General features: G+C 47.1%; 1 long non-coding RNA gene across 1 annotated transcript; it reads left to right on the forward strand.

Moving 5' to 3' along the window:
• The first annotated feature begins 728 nt into the window (after window positions 1-728).
• LOC126508339 (uncharacterized) lies at window positions 729-23134 on the forward strand. Its single transcript, XR_007593785.1, has 4 exons — window positions 729-855; window positions 2835-2991; window positions 11606-11731; window positions 22534-23134. It is a non-coding gene; the product is annotated as an uncharacterized lncRNA (long non-coding RNA).
• Window positions 23135-25050: the final 1916 nt, after the last annotated feature.

Here is a 25050-nt window from a genome sequence, read left to right on the forward strand (position 1 = left end):
TGTGGAGGTTTATGAATGAGTGACCTTACCTGTCACAGAGGTGTATGACTAAGTAGTCATTGCTAAGTATGGGATTTGTGTTTTATTTGGTCACAATCCAATAGAGGCAGCCCGTAAGCGACACTGGGAGAGTTACTGTATCTTAAAGGGCGGAGTTTGGCCATTGCATGGCCTGTGTAAATACTAGGTCACTCATGGGTGCTTGTTGGAAAAAAAAAAAAAAGAAATACTTTGGTAAGATGAACATAAACAATTCCACTGGGAAAGTCCCCAGGGGTGGGGGCTCCCTGCCTTCTGTGGGAGGAATGAAGATTTTGCAGAACTAAGTAACAGCTGATATAAAATTGAAAGATACCCAAAGTGAAGCCGAGCCGGAAAAGAAGGGGTTTGCTTGCAAAGCGAATGCTAATAAACACAAAGGAAAATGCAGGGTGTAATTCAGACTGAGAAAACCACTGCCGGGAGCAACGATGCTCAGCAGCCTGAGAAGCAGCACCAAGGGTAGGAGCCTGGGTTAGCAGAGTGCTGGAAGCCACGCTTAGCCCAGCTTCCCATCAAGCAAAAGATAGGTTTCCTTAAAAGCTGTAGAACAGCGCACGATAAAAATTGTGGCAAAGAGGGACAAGCTGCCTCTGTTAAACACTATTGTCATCTCAAATCTAGAAAGAGGGACCGTTAACCTTCAAGGGAAAGCCATCCAAAAACCCACACTTAATTTTTTTTTCTCAGGAAACAGGGCTATTGGACATGAAGCTCTTATCTTCATGGGTTGTAGGCAATCTACCACGGTCCAAGTTCCTGTTACAACCTTTGCCATCCCAAGGGTTCTCATGAATTTTGCCTTCACACTTTTGTGTAAGTCATTCATGCTGCCTTTGCTTTTTCTCTTTGTAGCTCTTATCATCAAACTCAAGACCCACCTCCCCGGAAGAATTTCCACAACTGTGACTCACATAGCCGCTCACTCCATTACTTTGGAAACCTATCCTGGATGTCTTTACACTACAGTAGAATATAACATGAACTTCAGAAAGGATACTACATCTGTCCCTTTCTGTCTCCAGTGAGGAACTGCTACCCATCCCTACTTCATCCCTCGCTCAAATTAGAGTCTTTTTATAGGGCAGCACCATGCTTTGGGGAGAGCTGTCCCTGTAAGCAAGGAAGGATTCTTTGGAGCAGACATCCTGCAGGAGTTACAGGATGCAGATTTTCATCTTTCTTTGGCTCCAACTTCTCAGCAGGGTGTGCGGAGCTTCTACAGGGTCCCCACCAAGAAAGAATTACTATGTGTCTTGGTTCCTTCTCCTTACTGTTTCTGGCTTCTGTGGGCTTGGTAGTGATCCCAGAACTCAAACTGTTAACAGTCTGGGACTGAGCACCATGGACAGGAAACACTAAGAAAGAAAGAAAAAAAAAACCTGCAAAACCCATTTTACATATTTCAGGCTTACTTTTTCAGGACTGTTTCTCTCCGATACACTTTTACTCCTCTCTCCTAGCTGTGACCAACAGTGGTGGGCACACTGCACCCATTTTGCACACTGAATTTCATTCCTCCAGCTGTTATTTAGGGCTCCAGAGCCTTTGAGACACACCGTGCGTTGTGGGGAGAGGCCCCATCAAGGGACCCTGAGATGTCAGGTGAACAAAGGCACCTTTATCTCCAGGCTCCAGCCTGGTAAAAGCCATGGCATCTGGGGACTCGGCACTGACTCTTGTTAAAAAGTAAATCGGGTCTTCCAAAAGTTTGTCTGGAGCCGCGCATACCTGAGAGCGATCGTCTCCCAGGCTCAGAACTAACTGCTGCTTCAGCCTGTGTGAGCCAAGTTCTGCCCTCGGGGATGCAAATGGAACTAGAGCTTGAAGCAAGTCCAGTGGTTTGATTTGCATGGGAAGCTTTCGCCTCTCAGTGAAGGCAGCCAAATTCCCTGGGCGCCCCAGCCCTCCGGAAATATGCCTTACAGGGGCTGGGGGGCCCTAGGCCCAGCCGGGTGGGTGTGATTTGAATGTTCATTGCCACAGCTGCTCCGCTCAGCCCTGGTCGTTGCCATTGGTCCCGCTCCATTTTACTGCCTCAGAATCCCCTTGTGCATGTTAGTGGTTAACACAGCAGCCAGGAGACGCCAGACAGCTCTCAGCACCTGGTTCAAATTTAAGGCTCATTTACACATGATGTCACACACGCATTGTCAGCGCGAGGGAGGTCAGGATGGTTCATTTTGGGAAGGTTTGCATTGTTGAGTCTTTACAACACTCGCTGCTATTAATGCCTTAACCATCTGACTTGGATTTCGGTTTTCTGGCATGAGGTAATCCCAGGCACTAGATTTATATGCTGAATGGGAAGCCAGCAAGGGTGGCTAATCACGCCGGTTTGCAGATCTGCACCTCTGGAGCCTTGGGATGGAATTAGAAGGCCACATGGCATGTAGCAAATCACAGGGGTTCAGAGAGGAGGGGAAACAGCCAGACCTGGAGTCGGGCTGTGGAGGGTTGCTACCTAAGCCAGGATGCTTGATGAAGAAGAGACACCAAAGTGCTTGGACAGGGGTCTCCATCAGTCATTCTAGTGTTTGGGACATTATGAAACCTGTCTTTCTGTTCATTACCCAAAGAGATCCCAAACCGTCTTCCCAGGCCCATCCAAGTCTCTTGTTCCATGGAGCCTTCCCTGCCTGCCTGCCTAGTCCAGAGTCATTTCTCTTCCACATCGCCAAATGCTTCTGCCAATAAAACAAGCAGAGCAACCGTTATGGTACTTTCTGTTATCAGCTCCCTGTCCCACACAACAGTCTAACATGGAAAACATTTTCCTTTACATTTTTTTTAAGGTAATAGAACAGATTCAGAGAGTTCAAATCAAGTGTCCGATGTCAGAGTTGGCAGGATCCAGGACGAAGACTGACTCCCAAGGGCTGGGTTCTGGACCACCAGGTCGGCTCTGTGCTAAACGGAGATTCCACATCTTCAGTGGCGCACGGTAACATGGTAGGTCCAGTCTGTGTCCCTAAGGAGATGGCACACAGGAGTTTACAGTAATGCTGCCTGGTGCTTCCTGTCAGTGTGACCATCCCCTCTGCCCTTTCTGTCCCCTCTGCTAGCTAATGTGCACCTAGCCAGCAGTGCAGTCTCCTCAGGGTACGCGTCAATGGGAGAAAGGAAATCAGCCCCCTTCACCGTTGCCAGAGCTGGTTTCCTGTGTAAGACACTGAAGTGTTCGCAATCTTTGGGTCACCACCCTGTCACCTGTTACTGTACTTGTCTTGTGGCATCCTACAGAGTGTCTGAGCAGGCGTGGGAGTCTGTGGCAGGTTTCTGAGAGTGATAGACCTCAGAGAGGGTGAGCAAGAGTAGGCCAGTGGAGAGGAGAGTGTTTGACTCTCTGGACAGAGAAGGCAGGATGGACCTAGAGGTGCGACTGCCCGCATCTAGGAACATTCTTAGACATAGAAAGCCATAAAACAAACTTTAGTAATTTTTTTAAGATTTATTTATTATGTATACAATATTCCTTCCATGTATGCTTGTATACCAGAAGAGGGCACCAGATCTCATTATAGATGCCTGTGAGCCACTATGTGGTTGCTGGGAATTGAACTCAGGACCTCTGGAAGAGCAGTCAGTGCTCTTAACCTTTGAGCCATCTCCAGCCCTTTAGTAAAATTTTTTAAAAAAATTAAAATCACACAAATATGATATTGAACTGAAGTGAAATTTAATCAGAAATTGTTAATGAAAATTTCCTAGAAAACATCTGAAATTTTCAATATTAAGCAACATGCTTCTAAGTAATCCAGGAATTCAGAAAAATGTGTAAAAGAAATATCATCTAAGCTACTTGCAGAGAAAAAAAACTAGTAAAAAAGAACAAATTAAACTCAATACAAAGGAAATAATAAAAGATAAATAGAAACCAATAACATTGAAAGCAGAAAAAAAAATCAAGAAAGAAAAGCCAATGATAGCAAAACCTGATTCTTTCAAAAATCTAATAAAATGGCTAATTCTTCAGCCATATGGACCAATAAAACAAGAGACTTGGTGATCAACTCCGGGATAAAGAAGAGGGATCACTACAGATTGCACAGACGACAAAAGGATAAAAGAACTGTGTGTGTGTGTGTGTGTGTGTGTGTGTACTTGACAACACTGGTAATTGGGTATTGGCTCGTGTGGTAAAATTAACTGGTTCCTTGGAAAATTCAAACTGCCCAAACACGTAACTCTTGTCATATACCTATTGATAAAAATGAATTCCAGTTATAAATCTGAGATATTCAATAAAAAGCCCACACAATACAACCATTTGTGTTTCTCCTAAAGTTTTGATTGGATGTAAGAACATTCAATGTGTAGAACAAAGAAGGTAAATAGGATTTGCTCCTGGATAGGCCCTGCCCCGTGCGCTGTTTTGAGTACACTGAGGCAAGATTCCACTGTTTCGGTTTTGTTGTTGCTGTGGTCTTTGGTACACTATTGGGTTTAGCTTCCATTCCTTCGTGTGTAAAGCATGAGCAGAGTGTCAGGGATTTAGGTTTTTGTTTTCGAGGTTCCCCTGCACCCTTAAGTTTCAGCCTTCATTGTGTGTGCTGCAAAAGGGTCTTTCAAGCTCTTGCCTTCCGGTTCTGAGGTAAACTGCTATTGTCTATAACTTGGGAATATGGGATGTGCTTGGTCCTAGTTCAGTCTCAGGCAGGCCCTATGTATCTGAGTGTCTTAGGGTTCCCATTGCTGTGATGAAACACCATGACTGAAAGCAATTTGGGGAGGAAAGGGTTTATTTCATTTATTCTTCCCGCATCATAGTTCACCATCAGAGGCAGCCAGGGCAGGAACCTGAAGGCAAGGATTGATGCAGAGACCACAGAGGCCTTACTGGCTTGCTCTTCGTGGCTGGTTCAGTCTGCTTTCTTATATGATCAGGAGCACCAGCCTAGGAGTAGCGCTGCCAACAGTGGGCTGGGCCCTCTCACACCGATTGTCAATCAAGAAAATGCCCTACAGGCTTGCCCACAGGCCAGTCTGATGGGGGTCATTTTCACAATTGAGGTTCCTCTTCCAAAATAACTCTAGCTGACATAAAACAAACCATCCCTCTGAGTCTCAGAGTGGATTTTTCTCAGGATTCTACTGCAACAGCCAAACTGTACCTTATGTCACTGACAGGAAAAAGCTGTCCTGACTCTGCCTGGAAATCAAGAGTTGTATCTTTTATTGGGCTAGCTGCAGTGAGTCTGCACCCGACCTTGACCAGGTCATCCAACCCTGATTGCTGCAGCCTCTAACACCCACCCCTAGAAGTAGAGGAGAAGGGAAGAGGAACTTAGTGTCTTTAGCATTGTGCTATCCTCCCTCCGGCCTGAACCGTGGAGGGTGGTCCGCTTTGGCCAAGTCCCTGCTTTCCATCCTTAGTCCAGGGCTGGAGGCCAAAACAGAGAAGAGCCTGGAGAGATGTCTGTGCTTTTGTGTTTGAACTCCCAGGCGTGCTAACCTCTCCTGGGAGCCACTTTGGACTTTTGGTAATTTGTTAATTGTTTGTTGTTGTGGTCAAGCGTCTTTTATTTTTCATATGTTCATATCTGTCCCTACTCAACCATAAACCCTTATGCATATTCTGCCTCCATTGGCTTTCTTTGCCTAGATTCCAGGATTTGGGGTTCCCTGTGATATTAACTTTCTGACGGATTCAAGACAATATATAAAAATCAGCATTCGTTGTTGTCAGAATTGGGAAAAGCACAATCAGCTGCACATTGGCTAGGAGTGAAACTCACCCACCTTCAGATCTAATCACACCTGGGCCGCTCGCTTCGCTTTTCTTCTCAGCTGTGGCGTGGCTATTCTTACATATCTATTTCCTTAAAAGCACTTTCCAAAGCTGTTTGTTAGATGCCCCATGTCCCAAATGCTTTAAAAACAAACCTTTTCGATTGAAATGGTGTTAAAACTTGTAGACCCATTTGGGTCTCAGATGTTTAAACCCCATCCCCAAGATCTGAATGTAGCAGCTGGGGCAGGCAGGTGTGAAGGGAACAGTATCTCAGAGGTCACTGCCTCTAAATCCTCCCCATTTTGCTCTGGCGTTTTGAAATACTAGCGTTTGTGTGAAGAGAGACATTTGTAGAATTTAAATGGATGGAAGTCGTATGAGAGGCTGGAGAGTTGTTCATTGCTACTTCAGAGGATCCAGGTTCGGTTCCCACACCCCATTCAGGCAACTCACAGCCACCTCAGTTACAACTGAGTGAGTTATAACTCCGGGTCCAGGGGATTCTAATACCCTCTCCTGGTCTCAAACATTTGCCGCATGTCCTATGCACTCATATAGACATACACATTCATATAAATAAAGCTAAGTATTTTAAGTGTGTACTGGCTAGGAGGTCAGCTCAGCGGTGTAACACTTGCCTTGCCTGCATGGGTCCCTAGGTTAGCCCTTGGAATAATGAAATGAATGATGGATCGATCAACTAAGATATATGTCATTTGCATTGGCCTTATGAGCACACAACCATCACTTCACTTACAGGTTAAGGTCCTAGAACTTGATAATTTTGTGGGACTTGAGCGTGTTAAAGTGGAGAGGAAGCTGGTTAAACACAGAGCTGGGACGGGCATCACTGGCATGGAACTGAGAGCAGTGGGCAGCAGAGAATGAAGACTCTGAATCTCTCTCTCATGGAGGCCAGGAGAAGGGAAGACCCGTGATCCACTCTGGAGTCACTTTTGAACCCAGAGGGAAACTAGTCCGGCCCCAGCTAGCTCCTCAGAACTGGGTGTCATCCTGCGGGATCTGGGGTGTCCTTATCCATTGTTCCGGCAGCTCTGAATTCAATGCCACAGCCACCAGCCCGTTCAGAAAGGAGCCCCCAAGAGTGGAAAGAAAACCACGAAGAACAAAATAAAATGGAAAGGAAGGACAGCACAGCAGCGTGGAAGAAACTAGTGTTCTCCACAGACAGACCTAGAAAGAGGAAGAGTGATGGAACTCATTAAAGGCCGACGGTCCTCAGTTGACCTGGGACATTTTGCAGGCCAGAGCCTGAGGAAGCACAGACACCCATTTGCAGACCTGAGTTTTGATTTTTTTTTAATGCAGCATTTTTTTTTGTAAATTAATATTTAATTTTCAACCAACTCCAGCACCTCGTTAAGGAGGGGCCTGTTCTTTGCCAAACTCTTCCAGGGAAACCTGCTGGCATGAGTGGAGGTGTCGGCAAACATTTCCCAGTGTGTTCTGATGGGGAAATATTTATTTTGTAACACTCCTCCCTAACCCAAAATACAATTGTGTGGCATGTTTTTATATGGCCAAGGGGAACTGGTCTGAGATTGTGTATCCATACTGCACCCGAACATTGAGAAACATGCTTTAGGCATGTTTCCACTTTGGCGTGGTCACGATGCTGTGTCCAGAAGGGTGGTGCTTCATGGGAAATTCTCTTTTGCCCTGAGGGGGGAAAATAGTTTGGAAACATGTCAGTGTGTGTTTGGTTTGGGAGCTTGAATACCGGACAGTCTTTGAAGGAGGCAAATAGGTATGAGAAATAATCACTTGTTCCTGCGAGTTCATTTCATACTGGCCTACAAAAACACACACAGGCTCCACTTCGGCAGTTGCCAAGTCTCCCTACAGCTAGCTTCCTAAAACAAGAAAGGTTTTTCCACAAAGCCATTTTCTGCTTTTGGTGGGATAACAGTTAGAGCAAGAGAGAAAGGGCCCTTTGACAGAATGATTCGATTTAAGGCCAAAATCTCAAACACTTTCCTTGTAACTGATGATCCCATCCCAGTACTGCCTAGGATCCGTGGAAAGACACCACACACGTCCAGAAATCATGGGAAAACCAGCTGCTCCCCCAGCCGTTTCAGCAGCTTTAATCCAAGCCACACTTTCTTCGGGGTAAAATGTGACTATCTGCTAAGAAAAGGCTCTGTCAGGAGATTCAAGAGGAACGATAGCCATGTCAAACAGAACTCAGGAAGAGCCTCCAACCCTCCCCGCCACTTCTCCCCATGCATTTAGAACATGTCCCTTTCTGGCTTGGATGCAAGGACAGTGTCCCCAGCTCAAGGCCAGAACAGAGAGTTTAAGAGCTGGGGGGGTCATTTCTGTGGCTCTAGTGTCTGGAATGTGTGGCAATTTGGAAGCACTGAGAAAGGGATGTAGGGACTGAGGCAGAACCCGTGTTAATGTTACTAAAAGAGGTCGACCAGAAAGCCTGCTAACCAGTGCCCTGCTGTTAGGTGGTGTAAATATCAATTCAAGAAGGCCTTTTATTAGGAGACAGTTGTATTATTTGTATAATAATGATGCCATAAACTTCTTTGGAAGAGGATGGATAATTTATGCATATAAATGAAAATCTAGTTCTGACAGGTGAACTCAACAGGAAATATAGAAATGGATATTTAAGTTAGAGTTTCTGTATCAATTTATGACCCATTCAGTACGACATGTCCTCTGAGGCATGACTAGTGGAGGCCACAATGTCAGCATCTTCAGCCAAAAAGCTACTTCCTGCCTCCCACATCCTGGTTTGCTTTAATAATTTATTATGACTCCTTCATCCACCCATCCATCCCTAAGCTAGCCGTTAGCTGCCAGTCCCTGTATGAAAGGGGACACTGACTTTTGCCTTTTATCTTGTAGCATCTAAAGGACAGTGCTTCCTTTTTCTTCCCAACTTTGCCTTACTCTCCAAAATAGAAAGGAAAAGAAATTCTGTTACTTTGAAACCTGGAACAGACTCTCTGTTTTTCTCCCTTACCTCGTTCAAAAATTTTATAACTCTATACTTTTGTTTCAGTTTATCATTCATCTTTCCAGGAAAGAAAAATAAAGATCCAATTTTTTTTTCTTGGCTGTACAGAAGCAGTTTCATTTTCTGGGCCATATTATTATTATTATTATTATTATTATTATTACTGCATTTCTCTGGCTTTTCTCCAGCTCCATTTTGCCTTCCCAGCAAAGGCGTGTTTTTAAAAGAAGCTATTTTGGAGAATAACCTCGCATGGTTTATTATTTTTCCTGCTCCATCAACCTCCAGTTTGCCATGCTCACAACTGTTGGTAAAGCCAAAAGTGAGTCATGAGTAGTTTCATTTCAAACAGAAGTGTTGACGCAGACTCGGTGTACTAATTTGCTAACCCTTCTGGGATATGTGCACACATATAAGTAATTCAGTGCACACCCACACAACTACAGAACATCCAAGGTGGTGATGATTACACACCCACCCACAGCAGCCACGGAGTGATCAGCAAGTTGTAAAGTATGAGTACATTGACACAGATTTATACACGGTTCCTGTAGTGAGTATGGAGTGTGGGGGTCAGGACCCAAGGAGTCCCCAGCCATGTAAGCCAACTCCACATCCCTGGACTTGGCGATACCCACGCTAGACAAGTCAAGTAGATGTCTTTCTTGTAAACGCAGTACATCAGCGGCACTCAGTATGATATCAGTTTGGCTATGGAAGTAAGGTGCCCCCGGCGTTGCTTGTGGAAGACTTTGGCTTTTTGGGGGCATTAGCAAGATTGCATCCCTGAGCTGCTCAGAAGAGAGCTGACTGTGTATGCTGTGAACTCATGTGTGTCCTTTATGATGTAAACTTTTCGCCCTTGGAGCTTTCATGTTTTCTTGAATAGAAGAAAATGGCATAGTCACAAATGCCCAAGGAGCCACTAGTGTTGCCATGGAAATGGGGATGAGGCTCTGAAGGCAGAAGGACTGGACAGGCCTAGAGGCCGATGGAGACAGGCATTAGAGAGAATTTTCATTTTGGGCCTCCAACAAGGTGGAGGTGGGAAAACAGCATTGCCTACACTCATCTTGCCTCATTTTGAGGCAATTTCCTCTTGTTTTGGGCTTTAGAGAGATGGAGAACTCTGAGAGGAGATGACTGATAATAACTTTTTCTTGAAGGCCGCTAAATCACCCCAAATAAATGTTCCTTCCAGACTGTAATCTGCCCAGTTCCTCTTCTTGTCCTCGGGGCACACATGTCCATCTGGTTTTGTTCTTTGGGGGAGAAGCAGAAGGAGGAGCTGTGGCAAGATGGGCAAGTTAACACGTTTTCCTTGGACCCCATCCTAGTTCAGGGTCTTCCTGTAGGATTTCAGAGCACCTCATCCTTGCTGCACACTGATGAATTCAACATGCGTGTCTGCTTTACAAAACACAAGCTTTCTTAGAAGGTCATTTAGGGTTTCATTGTTGCTATTTTTGTTGTTTTGTTTTTGTTTTTATACAAAGACTTGTCATGTATTGTTGACTGGTCTTGGACTTGTTGCAATCTTCCTGCCTCTGCTTTCTCACTGCAGGGATTTTAGGCACGAGCCACTACGCTCTGCCAAGAGTGGCATTTTAACAAAGAAGGTTTTCTGACCAGTAAAATTTCCAAGAATCTTGGTTTAAAAAAAATCATCAAAATTCAAGTCTGACAATAGTCCAAGCCTTGTCAAAGTGCTTTTATTTTGCTAAGTGAGAACATTAAAAAGAAAATTCCCATCTAATGACACCAATTCTCCCTAAATGAAAGCACATTTTCCGGTTGGAGATGTGACTCAGTTGGTAGAGTGCTTGTCTGATGTGCAGGAAGCTCTGGGTTCCTTGCCCGGCACCACATACACTGAACCTGGTGGTGCACACCCGCAACTCCTCCAGCCCTCAGGAGACAGCAGGAAGAGCTCAAGCTCCTCCTCTACACAAAGCAAGTTCAAGGATGGCTTTGGACACCAGAGACCTGGTCTCAGAAGAAGTAGGGGCAGGGGAGAGAAGGCCCATTTCAACAACAGCAAAATAGTGGAAGGGTAGAATTTCAGAATGAATGGCTGTCCTTGAAATGGAGCACAACTGGCTTAGGAGAAGCCTCCTGCCTTTATCTTGCTGTTAGCCTGTGATAAATACTGTATTGACTCAGAGGGATGCTAATCTAATAGTTGAGCACCTGCAGGGGCCCAGAGGGAACAGACTGTAGAGAAGGAAATACGCTGGCTTAGTTGGCTGCCCTATGTCTACCTTGTTTAGACTCTGCTAGCTTGGCTCTCTGAGCCCTTGACTGTCAGGGTGTCGGCCTCTACGTGGGCTGCCCACACATGATCAGGCCAGCAATTGACCGAAATGAACCAGTTATTGCTGAAAGTCATATCTTATCTCCTGAGTTTTCAAACATCAAGACAAAACCTTTTGGTCATCGGAGATGTAGGTCAGTTGGTAGAGAGCTTGCCTAGCATACACAAGGCACTACATAAATGGGGTATGGTGGTGGGGGCCTACAAACTTAGCACTTGGGAGGTAGAGGCAGGAGGATCAGAAGTTCAAGGTCATATACAGCTACATAGCAAAGTTGGAGCCGTGTTGGCCTTCTCACAGGTCGGGGAGTGGAGATTAAGTATCAGATAAGGACAATGCATGTAAAATGTGAAACTCTCAGCAAATGCCGCTCTGAAGCATTTGACATGGAAGATATCAAGTGCTAACACATTTTGATCAATCCCAGCAGCCATCCCAGCCCACTCTGGGAAGGGTCAAAGTGCAAGGTTGGGAGATAAAATATGCAAAACCCACATTTCTATTTTCGGTCACGCTCTGCAGTGTGGGTCCTAGAAGACATGGCCACAGCGCAGCAGGATTCGAGGAAGCCACGCTGATGGACGCGCAGGCTCACTCCTGGATTGTGATGACTAGCAGCTCCAGCGGCGGGTGGAAAATGGATTCCAGGTAGGGCTGAGACCTCTCCCAGTTTCCCAGATCCTGTCCAAACCTCTCTCCTACACACTCTGAATATATTATTCTTGAAAGGGAGTGAATTGGATTCACTGATAAGGGAAGCACCAAGCGGTTTCAAGACAGGCAGAGGAGAGAGCCTTTGTCTTCCGACTCTTGCATCGCATCCTGCCCAGCAGCCACTTGGTCCTTTTATAAAAGCATGATTACAGGAGGAAATAGGATGTTCTTCTAAAAACCATCTTCTTTTGGCATCTGCTGGGACAAGGACAGGTACCATCCAGTAGTAACATAAGAGAGTAGGCCACTAATGGCTTCTCATTGGTTTTTCAAAAGCCCAGGGCCCTCCCTGGTCCTCCTCTGTAAGGCTTGCACTGTTCACTGTAGCTGTTATTCCATTCAGTTGAAAAACTCCTTGTGTGCACACACCAACTTGATGGATTCCCCTCTGTGTGCCGTGGAGATGTTTTATTACCATTGGTTAATAAAGAAGCTGCTTTGGCCTATGGCAAGGCAGAATATAGCAAGGCAGGAAATCCAAGCAAAGTTAGAGGAAAAAGAAGGTGGAGTCAGGCAGACTCCATGTAGTTGCATGTAGATACAAGAGGTAACCATGAGGGGGCTGGAGAGATGGCTCGGAGGTTAAGAGCATTGCCTGCTCTTCTAAAGGTCCTGAGTTCAATTCCCAGCAACCACATGGTGGCTCACAACCATCTGTAATGAGGTCTGGTGCCCTCTTCTGGCCTGCAGGCATACACACAAACAGAATATTGTGTACATAATAAGTAAATAAATAAATATTAAAAAAAAGAGGTAACCATGAGTCTGGTGGCGGGGGGTGGGGTGGGGGGATGTAAAATAGGAGGCTGAAGAGATGGTTCAGTGGTTAAGAGAACTGGTTGTTCTTCTAGAGGACCTGAGTTCAATTACTAGCACCCACATGACAGCTCACAACTGTCTGTAACTCCAAGATCTGACACACTCACACAGACATACATGCACACCAATGCACATAAACTGAAAATAAATAAATTATTAAAAATATATGAAATGATAGAAATGGGCTAACTTAAGATGTAAGAGTTAATTAATAAGAAGCCTGAGCAAATAGGCCAAACAGTGTTATAATTAATACAATTTTTGTGTGATTATTCGGGCGACTGGGAAACAGAAAGCAGAGTCTCTGTTTACACCAACCTGTGATGCTTGGTATGTTTGCTCATCAAGGCACAGCACAGGTGTCACTCATATAGCCCCGGCAGCCTGGTTGGCACTGAGAAAGCCGGCCCTCCTGTGAGTGCCTTGTTACCAGTCTATTGCATTGGAAGAAGGAACGGGGGTGGGGGGACACAGCTGCCCCTGCTGTCCCAGCACAGCTCAAGCCCAAGGATATCAAAGAAATCTGCTCTTGTTTGGAAAGCTTGCCTCTGCCGACTGTATTACATTGTGTAAACATTTGGTGCCTCATAAATGCTAGTGGGCAGATGGGCATGCTGATGCCAGTCAGTTGGCTTGAAGGTAAAGCCCTGGCTGATGGGTGAGACTCGTCTCTGAGTCTCTGACGTGGTGTGTGGCATGAGCCCCTTGGCTATGCCTCAAACCCCCCACTTAGCACCTGCCAATCTTCTACCCTCTCCAAAAGAGTCTGTTTTTCTCCCTGCTGGGCCCCCCCACTTCGGGGGTTTCCTCCACGCTGTCTGTCCAAGTCTTTCTGCTGCTAGAAGTGTTTTCTCAGGCCCAGAAACACTGGGAGTGGAAAAATCAGGCCGCTCCAGCCCCAGCCACAAACTGTCCCCCTCCCGACAGCCTGGGCCTTCCTTTAGCTGCACCACTAGAACTGAAGCCCTGCCAGCTTGATTCCTGCTCTTGATCTGCTGGGCATACTCCCTCTTGATGGCGGTGTCCCCACCCCAGGGAAGACACTCCTGTGATCCCGAGAGGCCAAAGAGAGCAAGAACGGAATGGGAGAACCAGGCAGAAGCACGAAGGTCCCTGGAGCTCAGCCCATGCGCCCCGTGCCCAGAGTGAATCAGGACACGACGTCCACATGCTGGTGTTTGTTGCCCATCCAATTGTAGCAGCCGTAGTGCAAGAATCAGATGGCAGGTTTCAGGTCTGTGTAATGAAAACGAGTTTAACTGCTTCTCAAGACAGCCGGTCAGGACCTTCTTCACTTCCCTTCCCCATGAAATGTAGGGTGAGTCATGGCTGGAGAATCTTGCTTCCCCCCACTGCCCTGAGCCTCCAGCAGCAGAGAAGTTGGCTTCCTGGGGTTTCTCTTCCTGGCAGTAAACCTCATCCTTCCCAGGACTCTTATAACTGGACCAGAGAGAGCATCAGGGGTTCTCCTTAAAGCCCTGCTCCCATCAGGAGGGAGGACCAGTGTCTGCTACATGTCCTAGTGATGGGGGCAAGGCCAGACAACAAAGGGGCCAAACAGATGGCAGGGTTATGAGTCCTCAGGCCCTGGAGGCCTCTTTTCTAAACTCACGCTTACATGTGCCCAGGTCCCATAGTGAGCTACTGATAAGAACAAAAACTCAGCCCCTAAGTTACTCTGCCAGGGCTGCTGTAACACACTTGTGGCCAAGCAATGGGAAGGCATTGTCTCGTGGTAATGAGAGGCTTTTAGAGGCCAAGATGGAGGATCAAGCTAGCAGGACCAAGGGAGATGGATCTGCTCTGGTCTCTCTCCTTGGCTACGAGGACCACCTCCTCCCCAGTCTCTGTATGGCTTTCTGTCCATACATATCAGTGTGTGACATTTCTCCTTTTGTAAGAACATCAGTTAGACTGGACGAGGGCCTACCCTGGGGACCTTATTTTACTCATCTGTTTGTAGAGCTCATATCCAGATGGTCACATCCTGAGACACAGAGAGTTAGGATTCCAGCATGTGAGCGGCTTTAGCTTCTTACATGGGACCACAGTTACCGAGCAGCCTCCTAGAGGGAAGGGTCATTCCAGTAGGCAACATTCTCTCTCTCTCCTACCCATCCTTCTTCTATCCTTCCTCCTTTCTCCCAACTCCCTTTCTCTCTTTCCCTGCTTTATTCTCTCGGTCTCTTCCCCTTTCTCCTCCCTCTCACTGGGGTGAAGTGAGTTGTGTTGTGGATATTCCTGACCTCGCTCTGTCTCCTTAGGTAACATGCCACCACTGTAAACACGCGTCATTGGGTTGTTTATCCGACTGATGTCTATCTCTGTTAGACTGGGAGCCCAGGACAGGAGGGTGAGTGACTGTCCTGCCCTCTCCGCATCCCGGCACCTGACACACATAAGAAAGGCTCCTGACTCACAATGTTGGGTATGGGTTGAAAATCTCTCATGCTTGACCTCTGTGGTCTCTTCAATTCTCACTTTTTACTAGGTGTATAAACTGACTGCATGACCACACCTTGGTACGGTAAAGGGGAAGGTTTTTAAAGTAGATATGAGGGAGAGTACAGTCAGCGTTATCTGGAAAAGTCCAGAGCAGGGAGAGAAAGTAGTAGCATGAACATGGCCAGCAGACTGGTTCTGGTCACAAGAGAAGCAGGAGCAGAACAGAGATGGGGTAGGGGGCGGGGAGGTGAGCGATGAAGACAGAGAGGGTAAAAGAGACAGCATAGCCGAAATAGCAGGGTTATAAAGAGAGAGGAGAAGATGAGAGGGAAGAGCATGAGCTGGAGAAATTTAGGGCGGTGTGTGTGTGTGTGTGTGTGAGAGAGAGAGAGAGAGAGAGAGAGAGAGAGAGAGAGAGAGAGAGAGAGAGAGAGAGAGAGAGAGAGAGAGAGAGAGAGAGAGAGAGAGAGAGAGANGAGAGAGAGAGAGAGACAGAGACAGAGACAGAGAGAGAGAGAGAGAGACAGAGAGAGAGAGAGAGAGAGAGAGAGAGAGAGAAGGGTGAGGATGCCATCATGGACTCGGACATGTGTACAGGTACTTGTAACATTGAGGGAACATGGAGGCATGTGCTTTGGTATGCTAATAGGCACCCCAGATGTCCCTTCTTCTTCAAGTGATAAGGGAAATAGCTCCTTCGGTAGAGGGGAACCAGTCTTCCAAGTTCCTGAGGAATATTGCCAGAATAAGGAGAAATGGAGCTTCCTTTGAACCTGACACTAAGCAGTTCCCAGTAACCTCTGTCCCACTTACCCACTTTTCAGAGTTGTATCATATACTAAATTTCACTTCATATCACTTGCACTATAGAAATGAAACACTTTCTCACCCTTTGCTGTGTTTATGGCGGGGATCCTTATCATATGAGACAAGTTAGCAGAGAAAAGCACATGCCTCTATTTAGAACAGGTTTAATGAAAGATGGGTGCTTTCGGAAATGAAGATCCCAAAGAAACAGAGAACCCATACAGTATTTTTACTCAGTTTTCTCCATTAGAAACCAGTTCTCCCGGGCTGCTCTTACAGAGGACCAGAATTCAGTCCCAGTTACTGGAGCCCCCAACCACCTGTACTCCAGCTCCTGGGGATCTGATGCTCTCTTCTGGCTTTTTAGGGCACTTGTATGCATATGTATACACACACACACTGACATGCGCACGCACACTCACATACATACACATACAGAGACAGATATACACAGAGAGACACACACACATACACACACAGAGACACAAAATACATCCAGTTTGGTGGTGGTGGCACACCTTTAATCCCAACACATGGGAGGCAGAGGCAGGAGAATCTCTGAGTTTGAGGCCAGAGCCTGTTCTACAGAGTGAGTTCAAGGACAACCAGAGCTACATAGAGAAACCCTGTCTTGAAAAATCAAGAAAGAAAAAACAAAAACAAACAAACAAAACAAAAAACAGAAAAGAAAAAGAAAGGAAGGAAGGAAGAAAAAATAAATCTTAAGAATATAACCTTAAAACTCATCCACAGTTTTCCTTAAGTGAGCAGATGGTAGAAGGGAATCTGTCACAGGCTGGATGCTCCGTTTATTTCATGCTTTAAAACTGACAACTGCTAAAAAAAAGTCATGGATGTTGAAACAGTCACAACTATTCACATAACTGTTTTTATCAAAATACAATATGACTTATCGAGAAATTAACAGAAATATTAAACTATCAAAGTTTATGTAATAATTGAAGTTCTCGACTGAGCCATTGTGGGCTCTCTTTCCTGGGCAGATCCTATAGGGACATGATCTACTGGACATAGCCAAATATCTTTGCTGTTACATCAAACAGTGTTCTTTTTTTTTTTTTATGTAGTGTTGGTGCGAAGGTGTCAGATCCCCTGGAACTGGAGTTACAGACAGTTGTGAGTTGTCGTGTGGGTGCTGGGTCCTCTGGAAGAGCAGCCAGTGCTCTAAACCACTGGCCATGTCTCCAGTCCTTCAAATACTTGGTTGCAAGGAGTAGGAGCCTTACTGACACTAGCAACAATAGCGTTTGCTACCACACAGAACGGGACTCTATGGGGTCATGAGGTTTGAAGGCTGGTTGTTTTGGGGGGCTGAGTTTCTTTCCATTCCTCTGGTTTATACTCCTGAGCCCTTGTGCCATCTTCTGGTAGTAAGACGGCAGACATACTATGAAGCATGATTAAATGAAGCACAATTAATAAAACTCAGGGTCAGAAATTGGGGTTCAGCCTGAAGTTCTGAAAAGCAAAACAGCCAGCCACTGGCTCTTACCTCAGTCTGAAATGGCGATCCTGCCTCCAGGAATCTCAGAATGAGACTGTGTCTGAGAGCTGTCTTCCCCTGTTTTACATTCCTCTCTAGGGCTGGGATTAAAGGTGTGCACCACCATCGTTAAAGGCATGCACCATCCAGTTTCTATGGCAACTAGTGTGGCTACTGGGATTAAAGGTGTGTGTTTTACTATAACCTGGTCTGTGAGGCTGACCAGTGGGACTGTTTTACTCTCAGATCTTCAGGCAGTCTTCATTTATTAAAATATAAGTGAAATACCACTACAGTAGTAGGCATCATTTGGAGACACTGCATATTAGAGACAGAAGAGTTTCTGTCATTCTCTCTTTTCCTAAAAGTCCTGTCAGACGATTTCCATTGGCCTCTATCAAGGGAGATAAGGGCCATGAGGGTCCATAACATGGAAAGAAGGTTAGAATGACAATCGTACTATCTGCCACACATATCAAGGCTTAGCCTGCGGGCAAGCGCCCCCTTCTGGTCCATTCAGCAGTTAGCCCAAATCAATGGCAGATAGTTTCCACCCGCGGCTCAATATTACGGCAGGTGTCACGACAGACACCATCTGTAATGTCCCTTAGATGACCGTTACTATGATCCCTCAGCAACGTCTGGCCTCAGACAGAACCATCAGCCTCTTCAAGATGTTGTTTCCTCTCTGCCTTCTGACTGCTCTGGCTCCCCAGGGACCTGTGCTAGTCGGGCCGGCATCCACCCACCTTGGCCCCTGATTCTGGGATGAGAGGCTCTGCCAGTGTCTGCTTTTGATGGTGCTGGGCCAGACCCACAGGACTCATTTTCTCTGTCTCCTGCTAAATTCCCTGGCTGCTCCTCAGCTGTCAGGCCGCCAAGCTCCCAGTGTCTCCTGGCTCCACACGCAGCAGGAAATGGGCCTGACAATTGCTCTTCCAGAGTTGGCGATTTTTCAGTATGGATTCGCATGGATCCCACCCACACTCCTCTGAAAGCCCAGGCTGTACCGGGCTCTAATTCATTACACACAGACTAGCGGCGCAGCTCTGTTCTCAGCACCGAGGGGTTCTGGGCACAGGAAGATTCCTGAGCAACAAACTCAGGTCACTCATCCGGCCGTCTTCGTCGTTGTTGTTGCAGCCGTAGCGATACTCACATCCTGATAAGGAAGCTCATTGGCCAGGATGGGCTTAGTGGCTACAGGTCACATAAATGGTCCAGACCGAAGCACCATTTGGGTTCAGAAAGAGTTGCGACAGAGGTGGTGTATACTGATTTTCCTGTTTCCCCTGTATTCGCCCCAGTCCCCACGCTCTTTGCTCCATGCCGGCAGGACGAGTGGCTATGGAAGGAGACATCAGGACAGAAGAAAAATGAGGCAGGATTTCTGCAATGGTTACTTTCCAATTGCTGTGTCAAAACACCAGGGCCAAGGCCCTTATAGAAGGAAGGGTTTGATTGGGCTCAGCCGCTGTGAAGGAATAAGAGTCCCTCCCCCATGTGGTGAAACGCAGCAGCAGGCAGGCCTGGTGACAGAGCCCAGAAGCTGAGAGTGAATGGCTGCCATCTTGAACCACAACAGGGAACAGAAAAAGTGAACTTGAAATGCCTTTCAAAACCTCAAAGCCTATCCCCAGGGACATACTTCTTTCAGCAAGGCCACACCTCATAAGCCTACCCCAAACAGGCAAAAACTGAGGACCAAGTATTCAAATGCCTGGATTATGGGGGGCATCTTGTTCAAACCACCACATTTCTCCCCTCCCTCCCCCACCCCCCACCTTCTCCCCTCTTGTCATGATTTTGATATTGGCCTTTTCCTCTAAAGCACAAGACAGTTCCCGTAGGAAACAGGTGGCCATAGTGTCCTCCTTGACTCCCTGGCCCTCTCCACTTCTCTGGCGACAATCTCTGTGTTCTTTAGTGATCTCTTGAGTATCCTGGGACACTGACTATAAACTGTGCCCAAGGAATAATCCCCAAGGGGACAAAGGCAGAGCTGGCTTCCTGAGGAGTTAAGTAAGCAGAGGAGAGGAAAGGCCTCCCTCGGGAACACACTCCCAGCTGAGGAGCAAGAAGAGATGGAATGGGTGTGACAGAGTTGTCTGGAGTGGAGACAGAGGCCTGGGACACAAGGTGAAGGCTTACTGGAGGACGAGGAGTATTTAACTGGCAGCTTGAAGCGTTTGGCCTTTGTATCTCGGGTGACACAGAGCTACTAGAAGATTCTGAGCTAACTGGAGAAAGTTCTTTTCTTTCCTGTTAATAACGTTGATTTTTGTGCCGACTTTGTTACTGATGCTATCACTGACCACGGCTCATGTTTATTCGCTCCCATTACAGATTGAGTGATGGCCGTCTGCAGGTTTCTATGCTAACATCTCTAATACCTCAGATGCTGACGTTATTCGGAGCCAGGACGTTCCCTGAGGTCATTAGGTTAAATGAAGTCTTTTGAGTGGCTCTTAGCCAGTATGATTGGTGTCCTTGTATTCATGAGGACCTGAGTTTAGATCCCCAGTACCTGTGTAAAAAGCTGGGTGTAGGCGTGCACACCTGTAATGCCAGCGCTTGGGTGGGAATAGCACACTGCCAGCAGGGTAGGAAGCTGTCTCCAAAAACAGGGTGGGTCAGTGGTGGGGAAAAAACCAGACATTGATATCTAGCTTCCACATGCATGTGGGCAAGCTCACCAGGGTGCACACATCCTACATGCACATACACACACGTAAAAAGAAGCGGATATGGGAGAGGGTTGCCACATTGACAGAGATATTGACAGAGGTTCTTACAAACTCAGAAGGAATCCTCCTTGATCTCATCCTTCCAGCCTCTAGACTTTGTGGCAATTCCCTTCTGGGGTTTAAGCCACTCCATCTGTGTCACTTTGCAAGGCTAAGGGAATTAGAACTTTAAATGTTGGGAGAGGGAGCATTTGTTCGTCCCAGCTGCCCAGAACTTAAATAACCACACAGAAACTGTATTAATTAAATCACTGCTTGGCCCATTAGCTCTAACTTCTTATTGGCTAACTCCTTTTTTTAAAAAATTTATTTATTTATTTATTTATTTATTAAAGATTTCTGTCTCTTCCCCACCACTGCCTCCCATTTTCCTCCCCCTCCCCCGATCAAGTCTCCCTCCTCATCAGCCCAAAGAGCAATCAGGGTTCCCTGACCTGTGGGAAGTCCAAGGACCACCCACCTCAATTCAGGTCTAATAAGGTGAGCATCCAAACTGCCTAGGCTCCCACAAAGCCAGTACATGCAGTAGGATCAAAACTAACCGTACTCGGAGTCACTGGTTCGGGCGCCACTGTCGATTGCGTTGGGTGGGTTACTCAGTCTAGGGGTTTGTAACCCACCCTGCAATCAGTTATTCCAGGGTCTCGGAGGGGCGCTACCTGGAAAGGAATGAGCTAGGACAGAAGAATGAGGCCAAGCAGATTTGTCAAAGCCCCCGTTTATTAGGATCATGGTTGCTGTTTATATAGGCCCTGAGTGAGGACTTTGGGGGGCAGGGAAACTGGATTCTTGCCGCGTGTTCCAGGTCACGTGGTTCAGGTTCATCACGTAGGCCAAGAGGTTACATTTGGACAGGTAGGCCAAGAAGTCACAAGTTGCCACACCTGGTTCCCTGGATAGCTGGAATGTGAGGCGTGTTCTGCTAACAGATAAGTTAATTGGGTGTGGGGCAGGTTCTGTCAATAGAACATAATTATGGGTGTGGGGTTCTCTGCAGACTCCCCAGGGTGATGGTTCCTGTAATGATTTTTTAGGGGGGAAATGGCTCGTGACAGGGATGGAACTCTCTATCCTCCTGTCTCCATCTTCCAAGGGCGCCGGCACGGCCAGCACAGCATGGCCACCTTGACAATGTAATTGTACATCAGTTACCCAAACTCCACCAGATACGACATCAACCAAAGATGAAAAAAGTCACTCCTGTAAATTAGTAGGTGTAGGTACCACCAGCTTCTGGAAGCCTGTGGGTGAGGCCTGAAGGATAGCACGCCGTCTGTTCATCTGTCCCTGCTTCCTCCCTGCCACACATACACACATAAGACCCTGAGAGCAGGATGGTCATTCTGTGTTTAGGGACCAAACAGAAACCACCCGGGAAGCTCTATGCTGACTTCAAATGTCTGTTTGTCTGTCTGTCTGTCTCTGTCTCCTGTTTTTGTTTTTTCAAGACAGGGTTTTCAGGATTTTTCTGTGTAGCCCTTGCTGTCCTGAAACTCACTCTCATTCTGACAACCGGACTGGCCTCGAGCACAGAGATCTGCCTACCTCTGCCGGCTCTGCCTCCTGTGATTAAAGGTGTGTGTCACCACCGCCTGGCTGCAAGTTTCTGTCTTGTCATGAGTCCACTGAGCCTGCACAAGAATGGCAGTTATCTATCTACTTCACAGCTAAGAGTCGAACTCAATGACTGATTCTTACATTAATTCAAAGGGAAACTAGAATCAATTCTAGATCACCCCCTGATAGTGTCCCCCAGTATTCTAGATCACCCCCTGATGGTGTCCCTCAGTCACTTTTATTCCAGTTCGCTTGCACGGGTGGGAGAGACTGTTGGAAAGCAGCCAGATTGTTGAGATTGTGCTCAAGTGAGTGTTGGTCAGTGGGCATGTGCCGCCCGCACAGATGTCAGCCTGCGCCTTGTGGCAAAGACCGGGAACCAAATCTTCTCAGGTTGTTGAGAGATGGGCTTCTGGAAGAGCCATTAACACAATGCTTTGGAAACTGGCTTGGAAAATGTGACATGTCAGTTTCATCTGCTGAGAAACTCACAAACATCCTGACAAGGGCTCCCTCCAGCTTCTCCCCTTCAGTGCTAGCTGGCCGGCTGAGATTTTAACGCAGAGCCAGGGTAGGGTGGCTCAGGGTTCTGGGAGGGTGTCCGGGGAAGATGGGAAGCTTGGGGAGAGGAACCATCAGTCCTCAGGAGGGTCCTCATTTTGCTTATGGTGCATGCTAGGCAAGCACCAAGTGAGCTACATCCATAGACCCCTTTTGTGTGTCCACGTGTGTGCGCTTGTGCAGGGGTTGCGGTGTGTGCAGGCACACTTGCCCTACCTTTTCCACCTACCCTGCCTGTTCTTTCTATGGCAGTGAATCCCTAAGACACCCTGGTCTCCATTCTGCATCTGTTGCAGGAGCCGTTCTAACGAGTGGAGTGGAAGACTGCTGAGCTCTGTGGCTGGTGGAGCCGTGACCTTTCCCTGGGAATGTAAGGGAGCACAGGCCACTTTGCAGGAATAGAATCTGCCCTAGGGACCAGAGAGAGGACTCTCTTCCCCAGTGGCTAAGAATGGAGCCGTCAAACCCCACACCAAAGCTCCTCCTGTTTTCTAGGACTTCTCCCGCTGACCTTGGTGCTGTATCTCAGGGTAAAACCTTAGGTCTGCCTCACCCCTAGGTCTGCCTCAACCCTCCACACAGCAGGAGCTCTCTGGGGAAATGAATGCTCGAGGATCCCTTTACCCATTTGCCCGCTGTGTAAGCTCCCCTCCAGCTGTGCCGGGCTCCACTTCCTCCTCGGGCCAGGTAGCCCCGGAGTTCACTGTCTCTCTTTTTATTTGTGTCTCCTGCTGCCTGTCACGTGAGAGGCCTTTTGAATGCCCGAGGCTCCCCAGGGGTTGGAGAGGGCAGAACTGAAGGATGACCTAAGGTGAGAAAGAAAGGCAGATTTGTAAATAAACAAGGGCAGAGTTGGAAGACCCGGGGCCTCTGTGGCTTCTGCTGAGGGGAGCTCCTGAGGCCCCTGTGAAGCAGCTGGGGGGGGGGGGAGGCAGTTATTGTTTTTGGATTTCACTGAGATGAACTCCAGATGATTTTCCAAGCCTGATTTCACAGCACATTTGCTCCATCTGAGCAATCACTCTCTGCAACAGTTGGATTTCCATTCGGCATTTACCTCGTGTGCCCGGGAATCGGGACTGTCTGCCTCCTTGGGGTCGAATCCTTTTATTTTCTTTGGGGCTCAGCCAGACCCTTTCCGTCAGTCCCGGTTTCATCTAGCCATTTCTATTTGTGTACAGGCAAGACTAGGCCAGGCCCACGGAGTTTTCCAGAGCTAGTGACTGTGGCCCTCCTTGTTGAATATAATCAGTATGGACAGCAGGGACACCAGACTCTTAAATAGATTTCAGAGAGACAGATACTCGGCTACATACAAGGGAGCGTAACAAAAGCCCCAGCGATCCCTAATCTGAGAAACACTGTTTTATTGTTTCTGTTGTAGCAAGAGGGAACCCCCGAGATGTGGGAGGAGCAGAGAGTCATGGGGATTAGAAGTGGGGTGCTCCGTGGATGTTATTGAACTGTTTTGGAGACAGAGGGCTTATGACAAAGAATCGGTGGAGCTTGTGTTGGGAAGCTGTGTCATTGTCAAATGAGTAACGAGACTCTTGTGGTGTTTATTGTATAGATTTCCTACTATGGCTATGGCTTATGGTGGTTTGAATAAGAATGGCCCCCATGGGCTCATATGTTTGAATGCTTAGTCATCAGGAAATGTGGCCTTGTTGGAGGAATTATGTCACTAGGAATGGGCTCTGAGGTTTCAAAAAGTGCATTTCAAGCCCAGGGCTTCTCTTCCTGCTGCCTGACCATCCGGATATAGAACTCCCAGCTTCTTCTCCAGTACAGTGTTTGCCTGCAAGCTGCCTTGCTTCCTACCATGATGAAAATGGACTAAATCGCTGGGCAGTGGTGGCACACACCTTTAATCCCAGCACTTGGGAGGCAGAGGCAGGTGAATCTCTGAGATCTTAGTTTGAAGCCATCCTGGTCTACAGAGTGAGTTCCAGGACAGCCAGGCCTACCTACATAGAGAAACCCTATCTTTTTTTTTTCTTTTGGTTTTTCAAGACAGGTTTTCTCTGTAGATTTGTAGACCAGGCTGGACTCAGACTCACAGAGATCTGTCTGCCTCTGCCTCCCAAGTGCTGGGATTAAAGGCATGTGCCACCACTGCCCAGCCAAGAAACCCTATCTTGAGAAACCAAAAAGAAAAAGAAAATGAACTAAACCTTTAAGCTGTAATTAAACAATTTCTTTTACAAGAACTGCCTTGGTTACAGAGTCTCTTCACAGCAATAGAACACTGATCAAGTTACATGTGTAGTACAAACCCAACTGGCTGTTGCCTTGAAAGCTAATTTTTTGATTTAGGGAAAGAAGCTCGAACCTGACTTTTGTGCAAGTCACACTTAAACTTCCGTCTGCTTGTTCGCCACCATTAGCAACAGCGGCCAGCCTTCAGAAAACCTGACTCATCATGCCTGTTCTCAAGTGTTTGACCCCAGGAAGTGTGTTCTTCCCCAGGGCTGCCTCACTCCCCTATGGGTTCCAGCCAGACTTTCGCTTCTCACTTTCTCTACCTCCTTTGTCTTCTCCCTCACTCATCCATCTATGCTCACAGGGCTGAGTGGCCTCTGACTCTGGTTCCTTGGCGGTCCCCTCATCCCTTGGCACAGGGACAGAGTTGTGGAGAGCGAATATCACTCTCCACACTACTTTACGGTGACTGAGCACACTACTTTACGGTGGCTCATGCCAGCCTCACTCCACTGTCTCCTCCAGACACCGTCCCCCGTCTACCTATGCCATCTCCTTTTGCTTCTCCAGTGATACTTAGCATAGATGTTACCCAAGCTGGCCGTCCTCCC

Source organism: Alexandromys fortis, unplaced genomic scaffold, assembly GCF_014885135.2.
Source record: "Alexandromys fortis isolate MF-2015 unplaced genomic scaffold, M_Fortis_MF-2015_v1.1 scaffold_82, whole genome shotgun sequence".
In the NCBI taxonomy this organism is placed as follows: Eukaryota; Metazoa; Chordata; class Mammalia; order Rodentia; family Cricetidae; genus Alexandromys; species Alexandromys fortis.